Below are 27,263 nucleotides of genomic sequence, written 5' to 3'. Positions count from 1 at the left end.
TTTGGCTGTTTTTTCCTGCTTTTGAAATCAGTTACAATCATCTGCTGTCTTAAGTTATCTTACTAATATTAACAAGCCAATAATTTTGAATAACGTTTATCATCATCAAAAGGTGTGGATTTACGAGCGTTGATCAACATTTAGTATAGTTTCCATTGCAACTTTTATACTCACGTCTTAGAAATGAAAAGCCCCACATGTCACTCTTTTATCATGTTTTTCATAGGATAACAAATATTGCTGTCATAATTTATAACATGATTATAGAGAATTGATGGTGAGGAATAGTATGCAGAAATTTGGTCTCGTGGTCATGCTTTTTTTGTTTGTTTGGTTGGTTGTTGTTTTTTTTGTGGCTAGTTTCTAAATCATCTAGTCAACATTTTTGCACACACAGAAATCATGAATCATTCAATCAAGCATGTATTTATCAGGGCGCCTTTCATGCTTAAAAAGCAACCAAAGTGCTTCACAAAGCACATAAGATACAAACTCAATAATTTATGATGACTGTCACAGGAAGCGCGCAGAGGCTGTTATAATTGTGTGACAGATGAGTGGACGGGCTTCAAGAAGCCATTCTGTGAAACACTTAATTGACAGATGCGAACTGGATCCTGAGCTGTGTTTGAGCTTACCTCTCACCCTCGACTGCTCTGAATTTTTTTCATAGCCATTACCAATTGGCTCCGGGTTTTACAGGACAATGTTCTTCGGATCATGAGGAGCAGGAAATACAAACACAAGAAATATGCTGTCAGTGGAGTACATTGTTCTTTGTTTTTAATTTTTTTTTTTTTATGATTATTGGGGATTTTTTTTTCTTGAATAAATGTGTATCCCAATAGTAACTCTTTGTGGCATTCGTTCATCAGATCATTTCGAGTTGGTCAGGTCAAAAAACGCAACGCAAAGAAAAATAAGCTAGACACGAACAGGTTGATTTTTGCCCGATAGCTTCTTTCCTTTTGAGGCGTTTGTCTTCCCTCTTGACTCCCCCACCCCTCTCTCCAATAATAGAGGTGAGGAGAGGCAAGCTTTCTAATACTGAGGCTGTGAATTGTCAGGAATACAGTGCATAACATACTAACCGCTTTACATTTCACACTTAAATGTATGAACCCACAACCTCCTGATGTGCAAAAAATGACTCCAATGACTGCCACTGTCTCTATTTTCTTTTAAAAAAATAAAACATCATAACATATAAAAATGCACTCACAGCTCCAACCCAAGCACAACCAACAAGCATCCAAATGTGCAGACATAAAGTACTCACTCTCTTACATACCTGAGCGGCACCTTGTGATTTAGGTCACTAATCTGTTTCCACAGTGATGGCCTCTGTGTAAATCAGAGCACAGGCTGCATTGTCCATTGGAAAATCCACATGCACATCCCTGCATCGCTGATTGCGAATGAGTTATGACTCCCTCTCCGATGTACACCATTTTCACATTCTCTCTCATCTGGCAGTCACTTCAGCTTGCTTTTATTCTTTTTCTCCGTTTGGTCACTTGCAATTCCTCTCACACGATGAGATCTATTATCGTGCTCAATGCAAGTCTGGCATGACGCACGCTGTAAATCTGTGCAGGGATGGGCTGAACTGGACAACGTTTTTTTTTTGTTTGTTTTTTTCGCAGACCCATGCAAGCCGGTGCAATGTGGTGCATTATAAAAAAAAGGTGCTGTGCATCATTGTGGGGATAAACATGGCAGACTTGTTTTCCCGCCAATCAAAACAGCTCTTGTCATTCCCTTTCAATGTTGTGCACAAGTGACACTCCAATAGTCCTTAATATGGTGAAAAAACATGAGGGCTGCTACAATTGAATATTTTTCGAATGAATTGAAAAAAATGGATAGAATTTTAATTTGCATTCACGTGTATTGCAATAGGGCGGCCCGGTGGTCCAGTGGTTAGCGCATCGACCTCACAGTCCAGAGGTTGTGGGTTCAATCCCAGCTACGACCTTCCTGTGTGGAGTTGGTATGTTCTCCCCGGGCCTGCACGGGTTTTCTCTGGGTACTCCGGTTTCCTCCCACGTTCCAAAAACATGCATGGCAGGTTAATGGAACACTCCAAATTATCCCTAGTTGTGAGTGCGAGCGCAGATGGTTGTTCGTCTGTGTGTGCCCTGCGGATTGGAAAATGGATGAATGTATTGCAATAGGGTGATACAGTGGGCGACTGGGTTAGCAAGTCCGCCTCACAGTGCAGGGTTCGATTACGGCACTAGCCTTCCTGTATGGACTTTGCATGTTCCCCCCGTGTCGGCGTGGGTTTTCTCCTGGTACTCCGATTACTTCCCACATTCCAAAAACATTTGTGGCAGTTTAATGGAACACTCTAAATTGTCCCTAAGTGCGAGTGTGAGTGCAAATGGCTGTTCGTCTATGTGTGCCCTGCGATTGGCTAGCAACCGGTTCAGGGTGTACCCCGCCTACTGCCCAAAGAAGGCTGGGATAGGCTCCAGCACGCTTGCTACCCTTGTGAGGTTAAACCGATTAGAAAATGGATGGATGGATGGAATGAAAAACTATTCCCCACCACCTCCTCCAATCGCTGTTTAAGGCTGTATCTCACTGAGCAGTGAAGGTTTACAAGTGCATTAGACCGTTTTTTTCGCACTTTCTTCAATAGTGCCGCTCATTTTGGGAGGCATGCCTTGGTCACCTGGTAGCAATCTCAGACAGACATACGAATACAGCGGGGATCAGCAACACGCGGCTCCAGAGCCGCATGGGGCTCTTTGGTGACATCTAGTGGCTCCCTGGAGCTTTATAAACATTTTTGAAAATGGAAAAAGATTTTGATAGTAGGCTAATATAGCTCAAATAGATATAGATACATCTTGCAGCTCTGAAAAAGGAGAGCTATGGTGTTGTTGTTTTTTTAAAACACTTTATTTTTGCTTTTAACAGTCTCGACAAACACAGACACGTCTGCGTCCGACTCCGTGCCTTCTCTCTTCTCGTTCAACTCGAGAGGCGTTCAAAGACAGCCTCAGAAAAACGGAAATTAATGATCACTTAACTGACACTAGGCAAGCGAAAATAATGCATCAAAACAAAAAATCAAGCGAGGAAATTACTAAATAAATTCTATGGAGGCGTTTGTGAACACACAACAAAGGAATGAATAACAAACAATTCTGAAACAGTCCAGTCTCCTACATACAAACAGCATGTGTTTCCTTCATTGTTTTATAGAAGGCTTTTATTTTTTTGTGGCTCCAGACATATCTGTTTTTTTGTTTTTTTTTGTCCAATATAGCTCTTTCAACATTTTGGGTTGCCGACCCCTGGAATACAGTGTGCTCAAGGCTGAGCTACTCTCTCAGCTTCTCTGTACCGCGGTAATATTGGTTGTTTTTTTGTTTGTTTTTTACACAGAGGATAAAGAATAGTTGGGGGTGGAGGGGGGGGGGGTCGTTGAAGTGCGACTAAAACACTTCTTCCTAAAGATTAATAAATTGGCATTAATACAAAATAAAAATTGAATAAATGTCAGTGGCTCTGCTCAACGTTTTCATGTATTATCATATTAGTGTATGTATTACATTATTTCAAAATGAAAACTGATATTGTTGTTTACATTTATGATTAAGGGCGGCCCGGTAGTCCAGTGGTTAGCACGTCGGCTTCACAGTGCAGAGGTACCGGGTTCGATTCCAGCTCCGGCCTCCCTGTGTGGAGTTTGCATGTTCTCCCCGGGCTTGCGTGGGTTTTCTCCGGGTGGTCCGGTTTCCTCCCACATTCCAAAAACATGCATGGCAGGCTGATTGGACGCTCTAAATTGTCCCAAGGTGTGAGTGTGGGTGTGGATGGTTGTTCGTCTCTGTGCCCTGCGATTGGCTGGCAACTGATTCAGGGTGTCCCCCGCCTACTGCCCGAAGACGGCTGGGATAGGCTCCAGCACCCCCCGCGACCCTAGTGAGGATCAAGCGGTTCGGAAAATGGATGGATGGATTTATGATTAAAATATAATTGCACTGACTTTTTTTTTTAATGTCTCAGAGTCTTACATTCTCAACTGTGCAACCACCAGCAAGATTTTACAGCAATATAGGCAAAACAAGAACTGTGTGAGTATGTGTGTGTGGTCTTTGGAAAAAGGCAGAAGTGACAGCAATCCTTGGAAAAGTTACTATTAGCCTTGTGCCTGCTGCAGCGCTCCTGTCTCCATGTACCACTGAAGATTTAATTATATCCTGTGACTAGAGTCAAGAAATAATCCAGCCCACTGCATCAGACAGTATACTGAAATGAAATGTATACATTAAGTAACGCGTGGGCGCTGGTGGTCGTATGTATATATCAAACGTCATATGTATATTGTTGTCCAATGAAACCGTTGATTTCGGCGAACTTCAAGCTAAGAGTACTAGGTGGATGCATTTGTGCCTCAATACCACACACACATACATATCAACAACTGAATATTACCCGGCCACTTGAATAACCACAAGAAAGAGCAAAATAACGAATTGTCTCGATTAGCACTAAAATGTAGACTGTCTTTATGTTCTGTCTTTCATGTGATTGACTCAAGAACTTGTAAAAACTGGTGTCACAATCGGCAAAAAAAATTCCCTCCTGTCTAGCCCAATTGCTGAGCATCCAACAGTGCAAGAGAGATGCTTGCGGATCAAACCGCACCATACCATATTTTATGTGAAAAAAGGTATCTGGCAAAATGTCAGGTTTTACAGTATTATGAGAGGGCAAACAACTATTATTCTTACCATAACAATTTAAAAAATAATAATAAATAATAAAAGAAATAGCAAGTGTGTTCCCACTTGGATATCCAATGCAATACACACAAATTTGTGTACACAAGCCCAGTTGCAAAAGTATTAGAGCTGCTAGTTAACTGAAGCACTTCTAAAACACAATCACCTCCATCTTATATGCCTCCAATTTTTTGAGCACAGTTTGGGTTCCAGCATGATTATGCTCCAGCACACAGAGCAAGGTTCATAATGCATGGTTGGATGAGTTTGGTGAGAAACCGTTTCCCCGGTCAAAAGCACATACAGGTGTATGACTTAAAGGGGGAGTTTGAAGTTTTCAAACCGCTTGCAAGATTTTAATGTAGTCTAATGTCACCACCCAAAAGCACCTCCTCTCCTTAAGTATCTGACCAAAGCCACGCCCCTCCCGAGCAAGAGTGGGTCCGAGACCTGCACAGTTCGTACATACACACAAATAAGTCCATCTTAACCACAGCTGCTACATAGCATAACTTATTGATGATCGAGTGCTGAGTTGTTTGTCTTGTTTTGTCTTGAGAGCTGTCCGATTCCTTCTTTTTAAATGTTGTTGCTAACCGGAGGTAAATAAACCGGCAAAGGTAACTCTGACAACAACACTGCTAGCCTGCGTATTTGCACAACACCCCTCGACCACGTCTTATGTCTCTACTGTCTCTGAAGCTATTCTTGTGGTACCGTGAATAGTTGAAAAATAATATTTCAAAATAAAACAAGTGGCATAAAACAGATTTGTTTTCCTCCTCAAAGATTTTTTGAATATTATTCTGTCGGGTTATACAGACAGTATTAACATACTGCATACGACAAAGTGTGTGTGTGTGTGGGGGGGGGGGGTTGTTTATTGTTTTTTTTAACAGGAAACTTCCCTTGTAAGTGGTAAATTTCAAGTGATTTTAAAAAGAATTAGTTCATGTTTGAAAGAAACAAAATATCAATTAATATTGAAGTGCTTTAAATCCTTGCACATACGTTTAATGCCACTCTTCTTGGGTGCAATTGTTCTAAAATGCATAGAAAAAAAAGTCATACAACACTAGGTTAAACCGATTATCTAACTACCTTAGGTAGTAACATCACTAAATCATGGCCTGATGTGCGAGCACAACATTCAACATTGTTCACCCACCTCCATTACAGAACAGGAGACGTCTGCATACGTTTCAATTTAGACACATAGGCCTCTATTTTCGTGCCCAGTGCTAGTCTGGCGTGAGGCACGGTGTTAATCTCTGCATGGGCGGTCTAGACTAAGCTTTATTTTGAAAGAACTAAGTAAACCGCTGCCGTGTGGCGCACTTTAAAATAGGCGTTTTGCATCATTGTGGGCACGACCACAGTCAATTTGTTTTCCTGTCAAAGCGGCTCTTCTTATTCCCTTTATATGCCCCGCATGCGGAGCGTAACTGCAAGCAGACTTCCATTGGTAGATGATATAAAGTTGCCTATAAGGGGAACAAATATGTGTGAAGTGGGCACGGAGCAACGGCCTCCCACTCAGAACGTCCATGTCCATGTGTAACACCCCTGGCCCCTACCCCCACACTTCATAGCTGTGCTGTGGCCAGTGAGATGATTTTAAAAATCCAAACTATGTAATGAAGATAATAATAAAATAATGTCCATCCATCCATCCATCCATTTTCCGAACCGCTTGATCCTCACTAGGGTCGCGGGGGGTGCTGGAACCTATCCCAGCCGTCTTCGGGCAGTAGGCGGGGACACCCTGAATCAGTTGCCAGCCAATCGCAGGGCACACAGAGACGAACAACCATTCACGCCCACACTCACACCTAGGGACAATTTAGAGCGTCCAATCAGCCTGCCATGCATGTTTTTGGAATGTGGGAGGGAACCGGAGCACCCGGAGAAAACCCACGCAGGCCCAGGGAGAACATGCAAACTCCACACAGGGAGGCCGGAGCTGGAATCGAACCCGGTACCTCTGCACTGTGAAGCCGACGTGCTAACCACTGGACTACCGGGCCGCCCTGATATCTGTAATGATTCAGGGAATTCAATACATGCTGTTGTCATGTCATCCACAGAGCTGAGAAAATGTCTGCCTGCACCTCTATCAAATTCACAGAAATCACATCACATTCCCTGCGTCAATACTTAGATGCGGTTCCAGCGGCTGTGAAGTTTAGTCAATTTTCAGCCACTGAATTGTGGTGCGCTGGGCGTATGTTAAAGGAAACGCCCTCAGTACGCTGGGACGCCGAGTTTGGCGCAGAGAGATGGACGAAATTCCCCATCAAGAGAATCAAGTCTTACGTCGGCACAATATCGGGATCTGTCCATTTTTACACTCGAGCACAGCTGCGCTGACTACAACCATAGGCGATGTTTCACCCACATCCATAATAATTTCAATAATGATGCATACTTCCACAGCACGGAAAATGTTATTGTATTTCTGGAGGCACTTGGATGTCTTCGATATTTTACAATGGAAACATTGCACAGTGTTTTAGAGTCACATTAGTGCTAAGATCTCTAACAATGTAACTTTTAAAGAGTTGGGCTCATGATCAGACAGACTAAGGTTGAATACGAGCTATATATATTAAGGTTATGTTACGGTCAAGATTTGTTGTCCTATGTGAATGCAGCATGGCAAAAAAGAAATGTAAAAATAAAATTTTCTCGAGAAAGAATTAATGGTTCTTCACAAGTCTCTATTGATACGGTATTTTTTTTTAACTATTTAGGAGGGGTGACTGTGGAACCACTTTAATAAAATACGGCTTTCCTTCAATTGGATAAGGTTGGCTTTACAAAGCAAAACATCATTACTGTATTGTACTATCGCTATTGTAATGAAACTTTCCTTTCCAACAAATGTCACCTGAGGCTAGGCCCTGAAAATAATCCAGTGATTTTAGATGGTTTATATATATATATATATATATATATATAAGATTATGGTTAAGACCCTAACCTTATATATATATATTCGTTGCGAACTCGATGAGGATGTGGAAAACCACACTTGAAGCCAATGGCAAGCCACTTACCCAAGTGTCCATCAAATGTGGCATATACCAAGGTGATGCACTCTCCCCACTGCTGTTCTGCATAGGACTGAACCCCCTAAACCAAGTAATCACCAAGACAGGCTATGGATACCGCCTCAGAAATGGAGCTACAATCGTCACCTCCTCTACATGGATGACATAAAGCTGTATGCTAAGAGCGAAAGGGACATAGACTCCCTGATCCACACAACCAGGATCTACAGCAGCGACATCGGATGTCATTCGGGCTTGAGAAATGTAGTCGGATGGTGACTAAGAGAGGAAAGGTAGTCCGCACTGAAGGGGTCTCACTCCCTGAAGGAACAATAGCAGACATTGAGGACAGCTACAAGTACCTCGGTATACCACAAGCCAATGGCAACCTCGAACTGGCAACAAGGAAAGTGGCTACGGCCAAATACCTCCAGCGAGTGAGGCAAGTCCTAAGAAGCCAGCTCAATGGCAAGAATAAGACCCGGGCAATAAACAGCTATGCCCTGCCAGTGATCAGATACCCTGCAGGAATAATAAGGTGGCCAAAGGAAGAGATTCAGACCACGGACGTTAAGACCCGAAAGCTCCTAACCATGCATGGATTGTTCCATCCCAAATCCAGCACCCTGAGACTGTACGCAAGCCGAAAGGAAGGAGGCCGGGGACGAGTGAGTGTGAGAGCCACTGTCCAGGATGAAACATCCAAGCTCCATGAATACATCAAGGAGAAGGCTCCAACGGATGACGTACTCAGAGAATGTCTCAGACAATGGGGAACAGAGAATGAGGCGTTGGAAGAGGGACCATCATGGGAGGACAAGCCCCTACACGGGATGTACCACCGGACCATAACTGAAGTGGCCGATCTCAAGAAGTCCTATCAGTGGCTAGAGAGGGCTGGCCTGAAGGACAGCACAGAGGCACTCATCATGGCTGCTCAGGAGCAGGCCCTGAGCACCAGAGCCATTGAGGCCCAGATATACCACACCAGACAAGACCCAAGGTGTAGGTTGTGCAAAGAGGCACTTGAGACGATCTTTCCTTGTTGCCAGTTCGAGGTTGCCATTGGCTTGTGGTATACCGAGGTACTTGTAGCTGTCCTCAATGTCTGCTATTGTTCCTTCAGGGAGTGAGACCCCTTCAGTGCGGATTTTATGTCCTGTTTTTATATAATATCTCTTTTACTAATTTTTACATTGTATTTTCTTATTGTCTGTACAGTGTCCTTGGGTGGCATGAAAGGCGCTTTTAAATAAAATGCATTATTATCACTATTATTAACACATAACTGCAGGGTGTAAGATGCTGGCAGGGAAAGCCTACGTGGAACGCCATAACCAGGTGGCTGGCATAGTCTACCGAAACATCTGTGCGGAGTATGGACTGGAAACCCCAAGGTCAAAATGGGAAACACCTCAGAAGGTGGTGGAAAATGACAGAGCGAAGATCCTGTGGGACTTCCAGATCCAGACTGACAAGATGGTAATGGCGAACCAACAGCAAGGATACTGCGCAGAACCCTCAAGCTTCCTGGCCTCTGGTAGAGGACCCGAGCTGAATGAGGGACGGACACCACCCGAGGGGAGGTGAGATGAGGATTCTTTTTATTATATATACTGTATATACACAGTAAAACTCCTCTATAACGAAATCATGTTTGCGGCAAGAAATTTCTCACAACAGGGGGTTTTTCACTGTAGCAAATTTGATCTTAGATGTAAGCACACACACACCCACAAACGTATGTGTACACACACACACAAACGTATGTGTACTCTATTTTTATTCCAATAGTGCATAAGTATGAGCACACACTTATTTGACACTTCATATTGTCAGGGTAGAAAGAAAAAAAGGGAAAGAAATTGCGAAATTTACGATCAGCATTCACTTTCACCTACATCAATTTCTTGGATAATGTCTTTTATTTTGCTTACTCCGTCTTTCATTTTTGATCACTTTTACCCTCTCTTCCAGCATCAGAGCTCTTCTTGTCTTAGCTGCTTGACATCCAAATGTCCGTTTTGTAGCCATTTTAGCAATGCAACGTCCATCCTCGTCTGAATCTAACAATAACTTTATTTTAGAATTTACATTCTATTATTTATATATTGTTATATAAATATATAATATAATATATTTATTATATATATTATATAATATATAAGATCGTTATTTAGAATTTAACAATAACTGGAGCGCTTCTCTACATTAGCGCTCCAGTTAGCGTAAGGGATTTAGCCTTCGAGAGCTAACTATGGCCATCGAGGACTACGAAGCGTCCCGTGGCTGTTTTTAACGTGATAACAAGTAAAGCATTCGAGGAAACGTTCGTTTATTTGAGTGTCCGTCGAGCCATAAGCAATTTAGCATTAGCAGGTAATCGGATGCTACGGATCAGTAACTTTGTCCTACCTACCGACCCTATCCTTAAATTTCATGTTACCTGAAAAAGCTTTTTTGTTTGGCCTGAGAATGTAGTCACATAAAATCAAAAATAAATATTATTTTTCCTTCACATGGAATTTATTGTGTTTCAACAGCAAGATATTTATCCATCCATTTATTGAATTGCTCTTCCTCATTAGGTTTGTTGTACAGAAAATTTACGTCTAGATTTTTTTTTTCATCCTGAACAAGTTTTTCCAAGGAATGTGCAAAACACATGTAATTGGGAGTCACTTTTAATATATTAGTAGCACAGTTGCATTAATGGCTATGACTGTGCACTAAGCTTGCTAAAATGAAGACACTGTACTGAGCAAATTAATATTACTGTTTCAAATAATACATATACGGTATATATATATATATAGAGAGAGAGAGAGAGAGAGAGAGAGAGAGAGAGAGAGAGAGAGAGAGAGAGAGAGAGAGCAAAATAAAAACTAAATAATTAAAAATGGCACTCACCATTGCCTATGTTTGGCATATTCCGGTGTAATTATGACAGTGACACTCCACGAACACAGTTCAAAGATTTCCGAAAAAAAATAGGGAATTGTTGACAGCTTCCCACCAGTCAGGCTTATGGATTAGCCAGACATGTGCATTAAAGCAAGTTTTAATAATCTAGATCCATTACAACAGCAGCCTCTCACACACCTTCTGTCCACCGGTTTTAACATCTGCTTGTCAAATCTGAGAGAAGATGGATGGACTTCATTTTTTGTCTCATGTCACTCAAACCTGTGGACAGTAGTTTGTGAATGCGGCATGTGTGCAGGAAAAAATTGTCCTGCCTGTCTGGGGTGCACATTTGTGTTTTGGGCAATCACTAGCAAAAACAAATAAATAAATAGTACACTTAAAGGCAAAAGCACAAACATACATTAACCAAATCCAAACACATGCTTCCTGTAACTGTTGAGATGGTGACCTTGCCTCTCCCCTGACCGCACCATTCAAAAGTGATTTCAAGTGAGGAGGGGTACAAGAGCTGCACGGGGAGTAGCAAGAGGAGCATTGGGGTGGGGGATTTACCACAAAGAGGACACGGGGTTAAGTGTGTGTGCCTGAAGGTTTTTAAACGAGGTTGTTTTTGTCTAACCATCCATTTTCTGTCCGCCTTATTCTCACCGGGGTCGCGAGTGAGCTCAAGCCCATGTGTATCTTCATCCCATTAAGTTTAAAGTGTCTTTAAGATGTGGTAGTCTGCCCCGTAGCCTAGCTTTTGTATTTTTCAAAGTTCATACTTCATGCTTAAGTAGAATAACCTGAATTGCTACCAACGATACGAATGACTCGGGTTGTCAAGGATCACATTTTTTGCATCTGAGTCCAAGTTACCTGATGTTGAGGATCTGCTGATACTGAGTCGCGATCCGATAGCCCGGCAATGTATTAAGAAGCAAAAAAGAGCGCATTGATTTTCTTTTTTCTTTTTTTACTGGAACAAAACAATCCCAACCTGAAACCTTTTATATGGCTAGTGGAAAAGTGCTTTACACCTTGTAAAACATTTAAATCCTATTCGTGTGTGTGTGTGTGTGTGTGTGTGTTGGGGGGATGATTGGTGGGGGCATCGGTTAAATGAGTTGTATTAAACACAGCCTGATCCTTTCCGCCATCCGGAATGCTCAATTTTCATTGTGGTTAGGGTTGCACTGCCTGCAATTTGCACATCAAAATATTTCTAAACATCCAGCCATTATTATTGTTGTAAGATGCTAGCTTCACGTTAGCTTCCCCCGACACCTGCCACAATATTCCCCCACTAGATGTGTTTACGGCCACTGTTCTACTGTTGTGTAGTATAAAACACACATTAGGGATGTATGATAAAATTATTAGACCGATAATATTTGAACCTATATTGACACAAAAAGTCCAATATCAGTGAATTCAAACGACCTTGAAAGCTGCCTCAAATACACTCACGTTAGTGTGGTCACTTTAAGAGTCCAAGCCTCTACTGCATGAAGAAGGAGGCAATACATGCACAATCACCAAAGTCTCCTCTTAAAAACAATATCTCATACATCTTTACGAGGGCAGGCACTGTGTGCTCGGTCACATTGACTTGAATGAGAGAGCAGCAGCCGAGACTCCCCCGGCATCACTCGTCCCAACGGCCGCAGCACCACCTTGAAGGCGGCTTGCTTTGGGCGGCCGCCAGAGTGCTCGAACACCAAAGATTGATGACAACTGTGCCGTGCCTTTTTCCGTTTTTAACTGTACTTTTACTTTAGTTGCTGGGTACCTTAATCGTGTGGACTTAATCAATACTGGATTGCAGTACAAATTGATGACTTCTAACTGATTTTCTGGATGTAATATTCTGGATGGATAGTGCATGACCAGAGGGACCGCCATGTGTTGTTGTCAGGTCTGGCAGGTGCCGTAGGCGGCGGAGGTAACGTAAACAAAAACAGGGCAGGTGAGACGAGCTATGGCTAATCTAATCACTCCAGTGATACTCCTCTACAACGAAACCTACATGGGCGAAAATACCCCCTAGTGTGAAAAAATCTTCACGCATTAACACCATTCCCACTCTCCTATCATACAACAACAACAAAAAACCCTGTTGCGTTATACGAAATATTTTTCTCTGCTCTTGGCTCGTGAAGAGATTCACTACAACGGAGTCTAATCCAACAGCGACCTCTACTGCTTCGTTCGGAAATGGCAACAGCAACCACCACACGAGTTTACAGTAAATATTCCCATCTACGGAGTTCTTTCAAAAGGAAATTCCTTCACCCGGACGAAAAACCTATGCATTAAAATTTAGACTACGATGTTACTTTAATGATCAATTCATAACACCGGAATTTCCACTTCCCGGAACCCAGAAGCCATACAGAAGCACACAGTGGCGCAAACACAAGCAAGTCCCGCTCCATACTACGGAATAACTCTGTCCGCGCCGCTATTTACTCTCATTGGAGACAAAACGGCGACATGTAAGTGACTCTAATAGCATGAGTTTTACTGGAATAGTGAACCATTTTTATTTCGTTCATAGCTCCAAGTTTCCTGAACGCAACATACTCATAGGTGTTCTGCCATCGGCTTACCGAGCATCATCCTGGCCTCCGATTGGCCAAGAGAGACCTCACTATCTATGTGTGTAGATACTGTAGCTGGAATGCATCCGATTAGCTGCTCAGAGTTAATTGCTTGTGGCTCGACGGACAGTCAAATAAACAAACGTTTCTTGGAATGCTTTACTTGTTATCATGCTAAAAACCTTATGCTAACTGGAGCGCTAATTAGAGACAAGGCGAGTTCCATCGCGCTAACTATGGCCATCGAGAACTACGAAGCGTCCCGTGGCTGGCTTTAAAAGTTCATTGCATGACATCAGCTGAGCTTGGGTGGTGATCGAGGGGGAGGTCGAGGTAGAGACAGTGAGATGGTGGAAAGAAAAGCCACCGCATCCAGGAAGTATTTGTTATTGTTAGATTCACACTCACCATGAATGTTGCATTGCTAAAATGGCTTATCCAAGAAATTGATGTAGGTGAAAGTGAATGCTGATCGTAAATTTCGCAATTAATTTCCCTTATTTTTCTTCCTACACTGACTACAGTGATCCCTCGCTATTTCACGGTTCGTTTATCGCGGCTTTAGTGCATCGCAGATTTTTTCAAACATATTCTTTTTTTTTTTAAGTCCGCGAGAAGCAGCGAAAGTCAGCAGAACAACAGCGAGTAACATAGAGCAACATATACAGTACTAAATGTATTTGTTTACTGGATTTTGTTATTCATAATTATTATTTTACTTTATGCTAACTGTTTTGTTAAGCGCTTTGTTCCAGCTGCCGCTGTTGTGAAAGCGCTATAATAATAATAATAATAATAATAATACATTTCATTTATAAGCGCCTTTCACAACACTCAAGGACACTTTACAATCAAAACAAGAACAATAAAACCACAAATAAAATTATAAATAATAAAAGGTATAAAAGCTATATAAATCAGCATATTGTATAAACTAACCTAACTTATAAATGTTTAAATCTATTCGTAAACAGCATTAAGTCATGTTAATTACTTCAAAATTTACTTCTACATGCATGTATACCATTAAATTTGGCCTTATAAATATGATGTACATGTACCTATATGGGGGTGGGGGGTCGCTACTTTGTGGATTTTCGTTTATCGCGGGTAGTTTTGGTCCCCATTAACCGCGATAAACAAGGGATTACTGTATATGAAGTGTCAAATAAGTGTGTGCTCATACTTATGCACTATTGGAATAAAAATAAAGAGTACACATACGTTTGTGTGTGCGTGTACACATACGTTTGTGTGTATGTATGTGTGGGCGTGTCTGTGTTTACATCTGACATCAAAATTGCTACAGTGAAAAACCCCCTGTTGTGAAAAATTTATTGCCGCAAACATGATTTCGTTGTTGAGGGGTTTCACTGTAATAGTGATAAGTTGTTCAGAAAATGGATGGATGGATAGCAAATTTTATGACACTGCACTGTTGTCCAACTGTTCTTGTTGGAATACAAACAGCCATGGCTCGTTGAAGTTCAGCTACTGCATGAAGAGTGATATTTTTTTAATGATTTGTTTTTGTATTAGTCCTTGAAAATCTATCGCATGAAAATGGCCATTCGCACTAAAATGTTTGGGATCCTGTCTTTATTTAAAAATATGTGTCCATATGTGGCACATGCATTGTTGAAATGTCAATGCTAAGAAAATAATTTTGTGAGTGATTTATTCTTTAAAGCATTACTGTTGAATATTTCTAAAACACTAATGGGGGTGATAACAAAGCAAGGCCAACTTCATTGATAGGTACTGATACGCATCAAGAGCTTTTGAGATTATTATGTATGTTGTCACTCACCACTTTTTAGATTATCCTCCGACCCTTACATCAGTACGAAGCAGGATTGAAATGTTTTTTTTAAGTTGCACCAACAGATACATTTGTAGTATAGATTTTAAAAAAAAGTTATAAGTTATTGGTGTGAGTTTGGAGAATCAGCAAGTTATATCTATGTGCCTTTGGATAAAATTTTTGTTTTTTTAGCCCTTAAAAGTAATTAAATAAATAAATAAATACAAATGATTTTCAATATCTTCTCCCCCCCCCCACCCCCCGCCCTCAATTCCAATCATCTGACATGTTCGGGCCAGATTTCCAATGACGTGATCGAGACTGGGACATTCTCTACTAGTAACCAGAGTCATAAATACGCTTATTACAGTCACAGTCTGTTCATCAGAGGTCAGAAAAGTAGTAAAATACTGTACACATGTACAAGTACAAATACAGTACATTGTGAAATCTGACTCATGTACAAATACAGTAATGTCGAAAAAGATACTACATTCGAAGTAAAAATTTATTAATGTTGTACCAGAACAACTTCAACAAATGAAAGTTCATGAACTCATATTTTGGACGTGAACTAAACGTCCGTAGTGTATTTCTGCCTGATAAAACTTATTTGCGAAAGCGCTCACTTTGGCATCTGTGAACGGCTTATGAGCGACGGTTCTTTTTTTTTCCCCTCAAGAGTGCCAGGTTTAAATTAGGTAAATGAGCCTTCATAAATGGGTGTAAGGACCTTTTTTGGCAATCCAAGCCTTGCACGGCCTGTGTCATCAAAAAGCATGATGGTTGCTTGAAGGGGAAAAAAAGAGAGGCTGTGGTGGTTACCTCACTCAGGATGTGTGTATTGTTTAGCAACAAATAGTAAGGTGAGTTACTGTGTGTTCGTCCCTGGTCAGTAGCCTGAAGACGAGAGAGGGTTTTGTTTCGTGTGTGTGTGTGTGTGTGTGTGTGTGTGTGTGTGTGTGTGTGTGTGTGTGTGTGTGTGTGTGTGTGTGTGTGTGTGTGTGTGTGTGTGTGTGTGTGTGACAGCTCATTGCCTACCTCAGCTAGTTGCCTACTTTAGATTGTAAAACGGCAGTCCTGTTTTTGTTGTAATTTCTCATTAAGCACTTTGTTATAGCCGCAGCTGTTGTGAAAGAGCAATAGGAATAAAGATGTGTTGTAAAAAAGACAACAAAAAAAACCAAAGAACAAAAAACATTCAGGCGCCAAGTTTTTCCTCATGAAACCGGAGAGTGAAACATGCAGCCAGCTACTCGTGTGAACTGAATGGGTGGCAACAATGAGGAAATGCCTGTATTTTCAGGGAAATGACTCGCAGTAACATTGTGTTAAAAAAAAGAAAAAAAAAGAGGACAGTCACTCTGTTGGGATATCTATCTAATATTTATTGGCAAGCATGACAAATTAGTTTTTCATCAATTTTGTTTTCACTTCTACCTTTTCGACTCAAGTTAAAACTACATGGTCTATAAAACAATCAAATAAAATAAGATGCAGACTACCATAAAAGAAAGTATTCGTCAACATTTTTACAACACTTTTTTTTTTCAATTGAAAGTCAATCACTTCAAGCCCTATGAGTAGCTCGGAATTAGTGTCCATTTCAAAATTAAAAAGCAAGAAGCACAGTCTCCAGAATTTCACCTCACAGAGCTCGTTTGGGATGAACTGGTCAAAAGAATGAAATCCAAACAATCTACAAGTGCTACACATTTATTGGAACTTCTGCAACAGAGTCGGGAAGAACTCTCTGAAGAATACTTGATTTCCACTGGAGCGTGTCCATCTCGTATAGTTGACTAAGGTGGCTACTTTACTTTGCTTTTCCAACTTGATGAATCAATTTTGAGCATCATCCACTTGCAATGAAACATTGATTTCAGAATGGCACCGTTGTTGCTTTTGGTGACAAACCGTTTGTTACGGCAATAGAAACTGGACCAAACTACAGTCGGGAAGATCAGCCAAGTCAGCCACCCCGTCACTACGTACTGCCGGAAAACAACTTCAACGTAAAAGTGTACCACTGCATTGATACCCGTGTGTTCTTTGCTAAGCTAAGGTTTATCTTGGTTTATTTGTTTAAGCTGGCCATCCCACCGCGTGTTACCATCACACATAGCATGAACAATTGCCACTGTGGCTGGCTTAACTGTCTTCCTGATATCCATGCCTCCATTATCCAAGCTGAGATCCAGCCCGCTACATCATTTTATGTGGCCCACGAAAGCAAATCATGAGTCAACTTCCATGATCCTTGCTTATATCTGTACCGAAATAATTGTGTTCCCCGGTTTACCCTCACTTGAAAAATAATTGAAGAAACAACAAATAGTTGACTGATTTCAAAACTAGTAATCCATAATTCTTTTGTAATAATAATACGATGTGATGATTAAACATTTCTTCGATGTCACTGTCGTAGCGGCCCTGCGAGGGAAGACGTAACTCCAAAGTGGGCCGCAACAAAAATGAGTTTGACACCCCTGACATAGACGAACAACCATTCACGCTCACAATCACATCTAGGGACAATTTCGAGTGACACACACACACATCAAATAAACGGGTTCTTGAGGCAGAAAATAAAAAATACTCAGCTTTTTTTTTTTTTAAATTGAGGTACTCAAATGACTCGTTTCACCCGTAGTGCAAAGAAATGTACTGCAATTCATTACTGGTACTTTCCACCTCTGCTGTTAGTTAATACAGTATTGTTATAAATATACAAATTGATAAGATTCTTTTAAGCATGTATGCAAAGGCGAGGAGCACAGGCACACACGTTCTGAAGTAACTGCTGGAGGAATCCACCAGGTGCTTGTGGTTCATTTTCTCTGTCACCTCGTCTGTCTTCATTTCCCAGAGCAGCTAGATAAGACTAAAACAATTTGACCGGGGTGATAGTGGGGTTCTGTAAATACATGTGTACTGTCGATCAGCGGTCCCCAACCTTTTTTGCCCCACGGACCGCTTTAATGTCAGACAATATTTTCAGGTACTGGCCTTTGAGGCGGGATAAATGCAACAAAATAATATGATATGACCTGCATGAAAACTGTGGTATTTTCTCAACATAATAAACACGAATCATGACACGGAGAATGTCCTATCTGGCCGCAACACTCTGGTCGCTATGGTAACGATTAAACATGCGTTCAAAATAAGATACACCGCAAATACAAAGTGCATGAAAAATATGACTCACCATTGGTGCATATTATGCAGAGTGGGCTTGGTACATGAGAATCTCCCATTGAGATAAATCCATATTTTAAGTAGGGCTTCTGATACTGGCTATTAAATGTCGCCTTCTTTTTCTTGAAAGTCGTAGGCTGCTCTTCTATCTCCCAGCTGGGCCTTTTCCCCTTACCGAAGAAACTTTCCAAAGCTGTTTGTTGTTTTACTCATTTTGCTAGCTCCTGGTTTTCATTTTAGCGGTAACCTATCACGTGACTGAGAAGAGCGCCCTGACCTGCGTCAAGAGTGACATACTGGAGACGGATGCAACAGAGAATCTGGTAATTTTTCAAAATAAAAAAACTTTCAGATTCCGAAATGAATCAAACAGAAGTAATGTATTTTTTTTTTCTGTGCGGCCCAGTACCAAATGACCCATGGACCGGTACCGGTCCGCGGCCCGAGGGTTGGGGACCGCTGCTGTACATGACTAGCTGTGTTCTAAAGGTTCTCAACGATGTTTCAAAAGGTTATGTTTTATATATCATAACTTATGACTAAAACGCTATCAAGTAATCACATGACATACTTGTAGAAATCGTGGTTCAGGACATTCTGTGTTATTTTGTTGTTTATTTAACCGATATTCTTTTTACATAGACAGCTGGATTATGTCCTATACTGTAGTGTGAAAAGTTCTCTCAAGTTGCTGATGTAAGAGGCCGGCATGCGCTGACATTAATTAAAATAATTCAGGGCGGGAAGGGAGACGACATTGATTCCTAGGTTATTTTTCCCTCATTATGATCCCGCACGCTGCTCCAGTAGCTTCTCTGGTTCAGCAGCCCATTTTCCCGCGACGTCTCGCAGTGGCTATCAACACTGCTCTCATGATGAAATGCAGCTCTCGCCGTTCTGGTTTACGGCGTTCGAGGAAGATGAGCCCTTTGGATAAAACTTTTATTGCAACATGGTCAGAGGTGGTGGACAATTATATTGTGGAGCTCATGCTAAAAATGTACAAGTGGAGTGGGTCTGGCTCGTGGATGGAAAGGCGCGGCAGAATATGAGAGAGAGTACTTTACCGAATGAAAGATCATAAAAAGTGAGGGAGAGAAAGCAGAGTAGGTGTGTTTGTGGACCATCTGGACTCGATCTCTGATAAGACACACTCTGTCAGCAAACATCTCATCTCTCAGCCTCTTTCCCTCCTTTTTTCTCTCCTGTGTCAACTTCTCAGAATCTGAAGTCCCACCTCTGTAGACAATTATTTTTATAGTCGCAATTTTGTAAAAGATGTTTTCTTGGCGAGGAAGGACGGCAAGTACAAAAAAAACCCGAAGGCGCTAGGGAAGGGTCTGTAAGATGGCCCGATAGGTAATGTATTCAGGAGAAAGGAAATTCAAATGGGACCAATTTCGAATACAGTTTTGAAATGAACACAACAGCCCGTAATAGTGAACGGGGTTCAGCGATAGATGGATGGATTCATAAATAATTTACCTCCATTACGATGGTTTCTGCAAAGCTTTTCTGGCGGATCACTCGTTATATCAGGATTATAATATACTTACATCATCGGACAATCGAAAAATCTAAACTCGAATGCGTTACTGCAGGTTGAATGGATCAAATGTAATCAATTTTAAAAAGCTAAAACAATGTCAACTAATTGCATGTACAACAAAAGGGATTATTACCGTGACTGAAATTGTACAATCCAAGGAAAAACCGTAACAAATTACACAGCTGCAGTTGTAATTATTGCAGCGGTTTACACACGTTTGAAATTTTGAGAATGGACGTAATTTAGTCAAATACATTGCAAAGGGCCCAATAATAAAAAAGTCATTTTCAAGTCAAACATGATATGGAATAGATGTCGAGAGCATCTTTTGCACAGTGTGATACTGCCCCCATGTATCATTTAAAAGGTCTTCCATCGTTCCATAAAGAAGGCGTGACGACACCATTGATGGTTCTGATGAGCTGACCTGCCGTCCAATTTGAAAGGACATTTGGGGTGGGGGGGGGGGGGGGGTTTACCCCCAATTTCTTCTGTGTACAGTTTATATGCAACATTCAGGCAACAACAGCACCGCAATATTCGAGGCCTGAAACGCCTCTAAAACTCCCCATTGAGAAGCCGATGTTCAGTCCGTAAAATATGAACTGGTAGTGAGTCGTAACATATTGTCCACTTCACAGAACAGAAAGTCATAGAAATGTTTTGATCACATTTTGATGAGTCAAGTCCGTCTGCCTTTTGAATGAGTGGTGAGAAAACATCGCGCTGCGCTTTCACCTGGTGAGATTTCCTGTGAACACACTGTACTCTGCGCACATGCACCGGTACTTTCGAGAAGAGAGCTGTTGTGATATACTGCACACCGGTCCACTGACAAAGCAACAGTCCGCGCGCGCGCACACACACACACACACACACACACACACACACACATTAAATACACACACACTGCCCCAAAAAAAATGAATAATATATATATATATATTTTTTTAATGTGGTTCAAAGTAATGAAACATGAAAATACTATCAAACTATCTTGAATGGGAACGGTGCTTATGCTGTGACGTGTTCTGCTGAATTTGTGAAAATCCTCATGTGCGCATGAATACCGAAGAATATTTTAACGACAGGAGCTTTTGAATTCATTCAATAAGCGAAACGCATATTTAGGCGCAAGCCTCAACCTTTCTACCTTTTATCTGTTTCAAGGTTTAAAATACAGATACAAGCACACATTAATACACTGCACATTTATCTGTTAGTGTTTCCACACAAAAACACTCATCTCCTAGCAACAAGGCCTGTGAAAGTATGAGATTAGCTGTCTGTAACCTCTGTGTGTGTGTGTGTGTGTGTGTTGGGGGATGGGTCAAGACAAAGCCTGACGAATAAGCGATAAGAAAAAAAATGCAGGAATGATAAATTGAGACAACATGGGCGGTGACGTTTCTGTAAATCTTGGGTGATTCTTTCCAGAAATGTCTTAACATGCCATCCCATATTGAGTAAAAAAATTACAGTCTGGAAACCGGGGTAAGAAACATGAGGCTCTTAACGAAAGTGCATATATGGCGGTGTGGGGTTTCATGCGTTGATGAATCAGTGCGCTCCTGCAGCTAAACGCGTGATGGGTTGTGAACGTGTACACGCCCCGTGCAACAGCGTATGTGCACGTGAGAGTGCATGTGAGCGTGCATGTGAGCGATGCTGGGATCCAGCAGGTCATATAATGGTTGGCTGGTCACATTGTCTGCCCCAGCAGTCCGTCTTTCACACAACCTGTCCCCTTAATCTGCAAATACATCGAGTATAATCTGCAAATACCAGCAGAGGGAAAAAAAAGAACTCCTCATTTGAAACACTGTGACTAAAACAGCGACTCATTCGCCTTCCCTCCACATTGTGGTCTCACTTAAAAATACCAAAATCCACATTTCCGGCTACTAATGAGCATTAACTTGGAGACAGTGCAAATAGCTGCAAATTAGATGAAACAGCAGTTGCGCCTGAGTAGCAACTGTCAAATGTTTGTTTGAATTTTTTGACAGCGGATCAAAGAACTAAAACTCATTCTCAATCATAGCATACAACCATGCAAATGCAATAAACCTGCTCTTTTTCTTTTTTTCTTTTACAAAATCCTACAATGTACACATGCACAGATAATGAAATTGAGCACAAATTTTCACATGCGGTAAATTAAATTTACAGTCATAATGTAGTATCGATGGAGCAAAGAAAGCACAAAAAAAAACAATTATTGATCACCGTAATTATAAAACTCTTTTAACGGTTGATATTCACTGTTACGATTTTATTACAAGAAAAGTAACGAAAAAATCTGTAGCTGTCAAGCACCTCATCTTTAAATAGACATAATTCCTACCTTTTATCTTGCTTCTTCCATCACACTGTAACGACAATGTCATAATTACGGTCCCAAACCATTTAGAATGTGCAAGCGACTGTGTGTCATCCATCATCTGGCTTCAATGACATTAATGTGTTGTTGTACTCAAGATGTAGTAAATAACTACTTTTAAAATGTTCTTATTGCTCTTTTATTATTTATAATTGTATCTGGCAGAGGAATGCAGCCACCTTCCGTGCTTGACTGCTTCTATTGTCTCTCCTAGTGGTTGGTCTGAATATCCTAATCCACTAAAACATTCCAGACAAACCAAAAAAAAAAAAAAAAAGAAACAAAAAGACTAAATATAAATCAATTTGACAGACATTCGCACTTTATCTTGTAAAACATAATTCGTCACATGCACAAGATGTTTTTGTTGACGTAGTGATTAGGTGTTGCCAGTTGTTTTTGTGCTATTCAAAACCAAAATGTGCAATTACAAACAAAACATGTTTTGTTTCTTTTAATTCCCTCCCACTAAAACTGCAAACAGCGTCTATCAGCGACTTTGAATTTAGCAACTGGAGCCATTAAAAAAAATGGCTTCCAATTCAAACGTCAATTTTTGGTCTTAAATTTGATCTAAACTGGATATACAATTTAAATACTTCTTTCTTTTTCTAATGACATCTTATATTTCTTAATAGGCCCCTTGGAATCTTAATCAGTTGCACATGTTGATGTCTCAAGTGCCATGGCTGCCTCCTTCTCCTTACGATCCGTCTTTAGGTCTTCTCTTAAAAGCATGTTTCCTCTCACAGTGACAGTTTAATTCCTTTAATCCATCACGTACTTCCTCCCTTGACTTTGTTATTCGCGGACACATTTTTGGGGAGCATCTCAAAATGTATGTTTCTCATTGAAAAGGTAAGTGTTGGGGGGTGGAGAGGGAGAACCTCACATTCACCCCACAAACGGCGGTGGAATGCAAATCTGTGTCTGGAAGTCATTAAGCAAACAGAAAAGCCCGTCTTTCTTTCTCTCTCTCTCTCTCTCTCTCTACCCCCCCTCCTCTCCCCTTCTTCCCTCTCTCACTCCCCGCGTGTGATCAGCAGTGCACAGTCCACCCTTGCCCTCACCTCACCACATACATCAGTGCGCCTTTCAAAACAGACAGCGCTAAAAGAAGCACTGAAGGCAGATCTGCTGCAGCCTCCCCCCCCCCCAACCTTTACTCAGTTAAATAGTTTCTGCACAGCTACCATGGTGATGGCAAAGCATGCGTGTACAAAAGTGAAGTGATTTCCATTTTTAGTTCATGCCTGGATTTAGTTTGGATCAAGGGTTATCGCCAAGGATATGTTTTTCATAAATACAAATAGCAAAAAGACAAATGAAACAGAAGTGCGGCGTAATGGCTAGCAGAGTGTGAATTTAATGTCACTCCAGTGGTTACGGTGAAGGGAACGCAAACACTGCAGTAAGTGTTGTACGGGTCACTTCTTGATGTCAAAAATGGTTCGTGCCAGTTTTTCTCTATTTTTTTTTTTTTTTAGTACTAGCATTTAAAAAAAAAAGTGACAGCTCTCCTACTGTGTGTCTTAAAGGCTGCTTCACATTAGGCCGACAGTTGGCCGACAAGCGGGTAATGCCTCAAGTGGGAGGCTTCTGTGAGTGAGAGGAACGAGAAAGATGGCTGCAAATTCTCAAGCCGCAGCAGACCCTCCACTCCTCATGAAGAAACAAGACACACAAAGCGTCATATGGAATTATTTTGCCTACATGGCCGACGGCCAGGGAAAGCCCAAAGACATGGCAAAGCCTGTCTGCAAGACTTGTAATAAAACTAGAAGGATGGAACACGTCCAACAAGGCTGAACACCTCACTGACCGGCATCCTCAATGACATCACCAATTGAAAGAACAACAGGGTGCGACACATTTCAAATACTTCCCTTCAAATATACAGTAAGTCAAGTGCAAATGACTTTGCGATAGGCAATCTTATTCCCGACGGACGAGGAATTTGACTATTGGTAGCAGAGTAAAGGAGAGCGCACGGGCCCCAACAATGTCACATTGAGTCATTAACAATTACGTGAAGACTTTTGCTCGACAATAATGGTGTGAAATTGTTTACAATGGAAGACATCAAATGCAGTCAAATACAAGAATACTGTTCAATAAATAATGGTGCTAACACATATATATATATATAGAGAGAGAGAGAGAGAGAGAGAGAGATACGAGTTTGTATGTTTGTTTGTGTGTGTGTGTTTAAAAAAAAAAAAGAATAACACATCTACAGTCCTAGACACAGTAGGCCATCTGAGATGAACAATCGGTCAGACATTATTTTCGCACCCATATGTTCAATAGTGTTTAACAGTGTTTAATTTTGTGTTTGCAAATGTTCAAAAATGATTTTTTAAACAAGTTTTCAAATATTTTGAACGAATGAAAAAAAAAATAATGATTTTAAACATATTTTGTACATTTTTACTCCACTGCTTTTACGGATGTTTTTTTTTTTTCATTTCTGCTGTGGTATTATTATTTCAGTACAGTTGTCAAGGTATTTTTTATGTGGTTGTGGTATGGATATCAGAATTTTGATATTGTGACAATACTGCCCTGCAGCTTTGAACACCACAGGGAATTATTTAAGGATTTCTATCCGACAGAGAACACTGGGTTGGGAATTCTCTTGCATTACTATATCAGGGTAATCATTTTTAAAATATTTTATAATCACTGAAGAACAGAGGAGCAAGAATCAAATGTGAATTGGCATCTAGCATAGGTACCTCATCACCTTACGATGGGATATCCACTGACGTGGTGCATACACTTCATATTTTCGGAATCTTTGCTCAGTATAGCGCATGCTGACGCAATACTTCACTTTCCACTTTATTTAGCGCACCACATCATGAGACGTGACTGGAGGACTAACAGAAGAGCAGTATTTAACTTTGGCCCTGCTCCTCCAGACCCAGTTATGAATGCTGGGTGATCTGATCACGTATGGACAGTTCCAAGTACTTCAGTTCACAACTTTGCATCACCATACTTGGGTAAATGCTCCTTTCATAATCAGTAGTAAGCTCAGCTCATGAGTATCACAAAGGTCTAACACTGTAGATGCTTGCAAGGGGGGGAAAAATGAATGTTCCCTGCCTGTCATTTGTACGTGTGTGTGTGTGTGTGTGTGTGCTACACAAACTACAAGATATAAACTCCAAGCAAAGTTATCGGAGCTGAAATGCATTTGGTCACTTGGACATCAAGTGTGTCTGAAAGCAATTTGTCCACATTTAACCCCCTAATTTGGTTAATATTGCTCATCTCCATTTTGACTGCCGCTCACATGAGATGACCACAAAATCAAAAGCAGACCTTGATCGCTTGTGTTTATTTGAAATGTCTCCAATGCCTTGTGTGTGATTCAGTGCGCACTAAGAGCTTTGCTGAAAGTGAATAAACTGACCTCAGATGCATCAATGCAGATTTCTTTATTTGGCCTTGAGTAAATAAGAGTTTAGGCCAATATAAACTGACATAGTGTGAAGCGATTTGACAATGGGGGCAACTATAGAGCCTTGTTGCTCTTTTGACTAATTTGTCAACTCACTAACTTGTTGCTCGAGTCAGCCTCCTCTCTGTTTCTAAATCCAAGATCACGGCCCAAAAAAATATTGCAAAAGGAGTGAAAGTGACAAAGAAAGGATGGATGCGGAGAGAGAATGAAAGAGAGGAAAAATAAGAAGTAGGATATGGTGGAAAAGAAGATTAAATCTAAGAAGATGAAATAGACAAAGCTTTTCCGGGATGGTGGGGGGACCTTTTTTTCTCACCCTCTTTTTTGATCACCAAATGAAGACATGGGAGGCGAGGCTGCTACTGTTTTCAAGGACACGCACGCATACACGCTGTAACCCACAAAATTGTTTCGCTTTGTCGGTGAGTTTAAATTCGGGGAATTCACACAATGAGAAGCGATTTACAAGAGAGAGCGACCCCCGGGCACGCGGTAAAACACGCTCGCCTCGCACGCTGCTCCAATGCACAGAACGAAGGAAGAAACTGCTTTACCTTGTCTGTGTGAATACTCCAGTTTCGGCTGGTTTCAAGGGTTCGTGCTCCGCAAAACACATAGGATCCTTTCAGGAACACATGACCACGAATCGTCCCGCTTAGGAGAAGGGAAAAACATACACCTCAGTCTCTTCTTTTTCTGTGTTTGTCTTTTCTGCGAAGAAAGAAATAGACGAAAAGGCTGCGTGGATTCTTGTTCACGTTTCTCCTTGTTTCTTCGTCTTTCGGTCTGCTCAGGTTTCCTCTCTCACTTCTTGCCGGAGATGGTGATAGAAAAATCACTGGAGAAAACTGAAGGTGTTTTTTTTTTTTTTAATGAATGTCGTTCCTCTCTTCCCGGCGTGGTCTTCTTTTTTCAATTTGCAAAAAAAACACAAACAAAAACGGAGTACTCTTTCATTCTTTACACGGCGCTGCCGCAACCGTTCGTGGGGAGCATGAGGGTGTGTGTGTGTGTGTGTGTGTGTCTTCTCGCCTGCTTCCACCAGTACAGCTGTGTGTGCGCGCGCCTGCTGCTGCGCTGTCTCGCTCACTCCCTTGTTGCCTTGGTAAATTGTGGAGCCTCTTGCTGGTCGAACTAGGCAGGGGGCGGAGCCACAAGGAGCAGAGGGAGCCGGAGGAGCGCACTGATTGGCTGTTGGACGAATGGAGTAGGAATCTGCTTTTTGCATTTCAAGGCAGGAGGTGACTGAAGCATCTCCTCCTCTTCTCCCCCCACACCTTTTTTTTTTTTTACTTTCTCTCTCCGTCACTCTCACACGAATACTCGCACAGCACGCGTACGCGCAGTTTGTTAGTTTCTATCGGCATTTGCTTTTTTTTTTTTTGGAGTGATGTCAACAACTCTTGCACGTAGGCATTACGTGCATATACTACACAAGTCTGTCCTGATGGCGCAGGCACTTCGGATTTTAGTGTGAGCGTATGGTCGTGCGCGCGTATGTGGTTAAAGCTTCGGAAGCAGCTGTATACACCAAAGGAGGGAAGGAGTA

General features: G+C 41.4%; 1 protein-coding gene across 2 annotated transcripts in view; it reads right to left on the bottom strand.

Annotated features, from left to right (window-relative positions):
• Window positions 1-26,916, bottom strand: part of LOC147200723 (teneurin-3-like) — a 213,569-nt gene extending 186,653 nt beyond the window's left edge. For both annotated transcript variants that reach the window (XM_086118984.1, XM_086118985.1), the window contains exon 1: window positions 26,269-26,916. The gene's annotated coding sequence lies outside the window, so the exon portion shown is untranslated. The remainder of the gene's footprint in view (window positions 1-26,268) is intronic.
• Between the last annotated feature and the right edge of the window lie 347 nt (window positions 26,917-27,263).

The sequence above is a fragment of the Hippocampus guttulatus genome, chromosome 9 (assembly GCF_054856545.1).
Source record: "Hippocampus guttulatus isolate MCC_2025c chromosome 9, RoL_Hgut_1.0, whole genome shotgun sequence".
Lineage (NCBI taxonomy): Eukaryota > Metazoa > Chordata > Actinopteri > Syngnathiformes > Syngnathidae > Hippocampus > Hippocampus guttulatus.
Note: the sequence above shows the minus strand (reverse complement) of the source record. Positions and strands in the feature narration are given on the sequence as shown.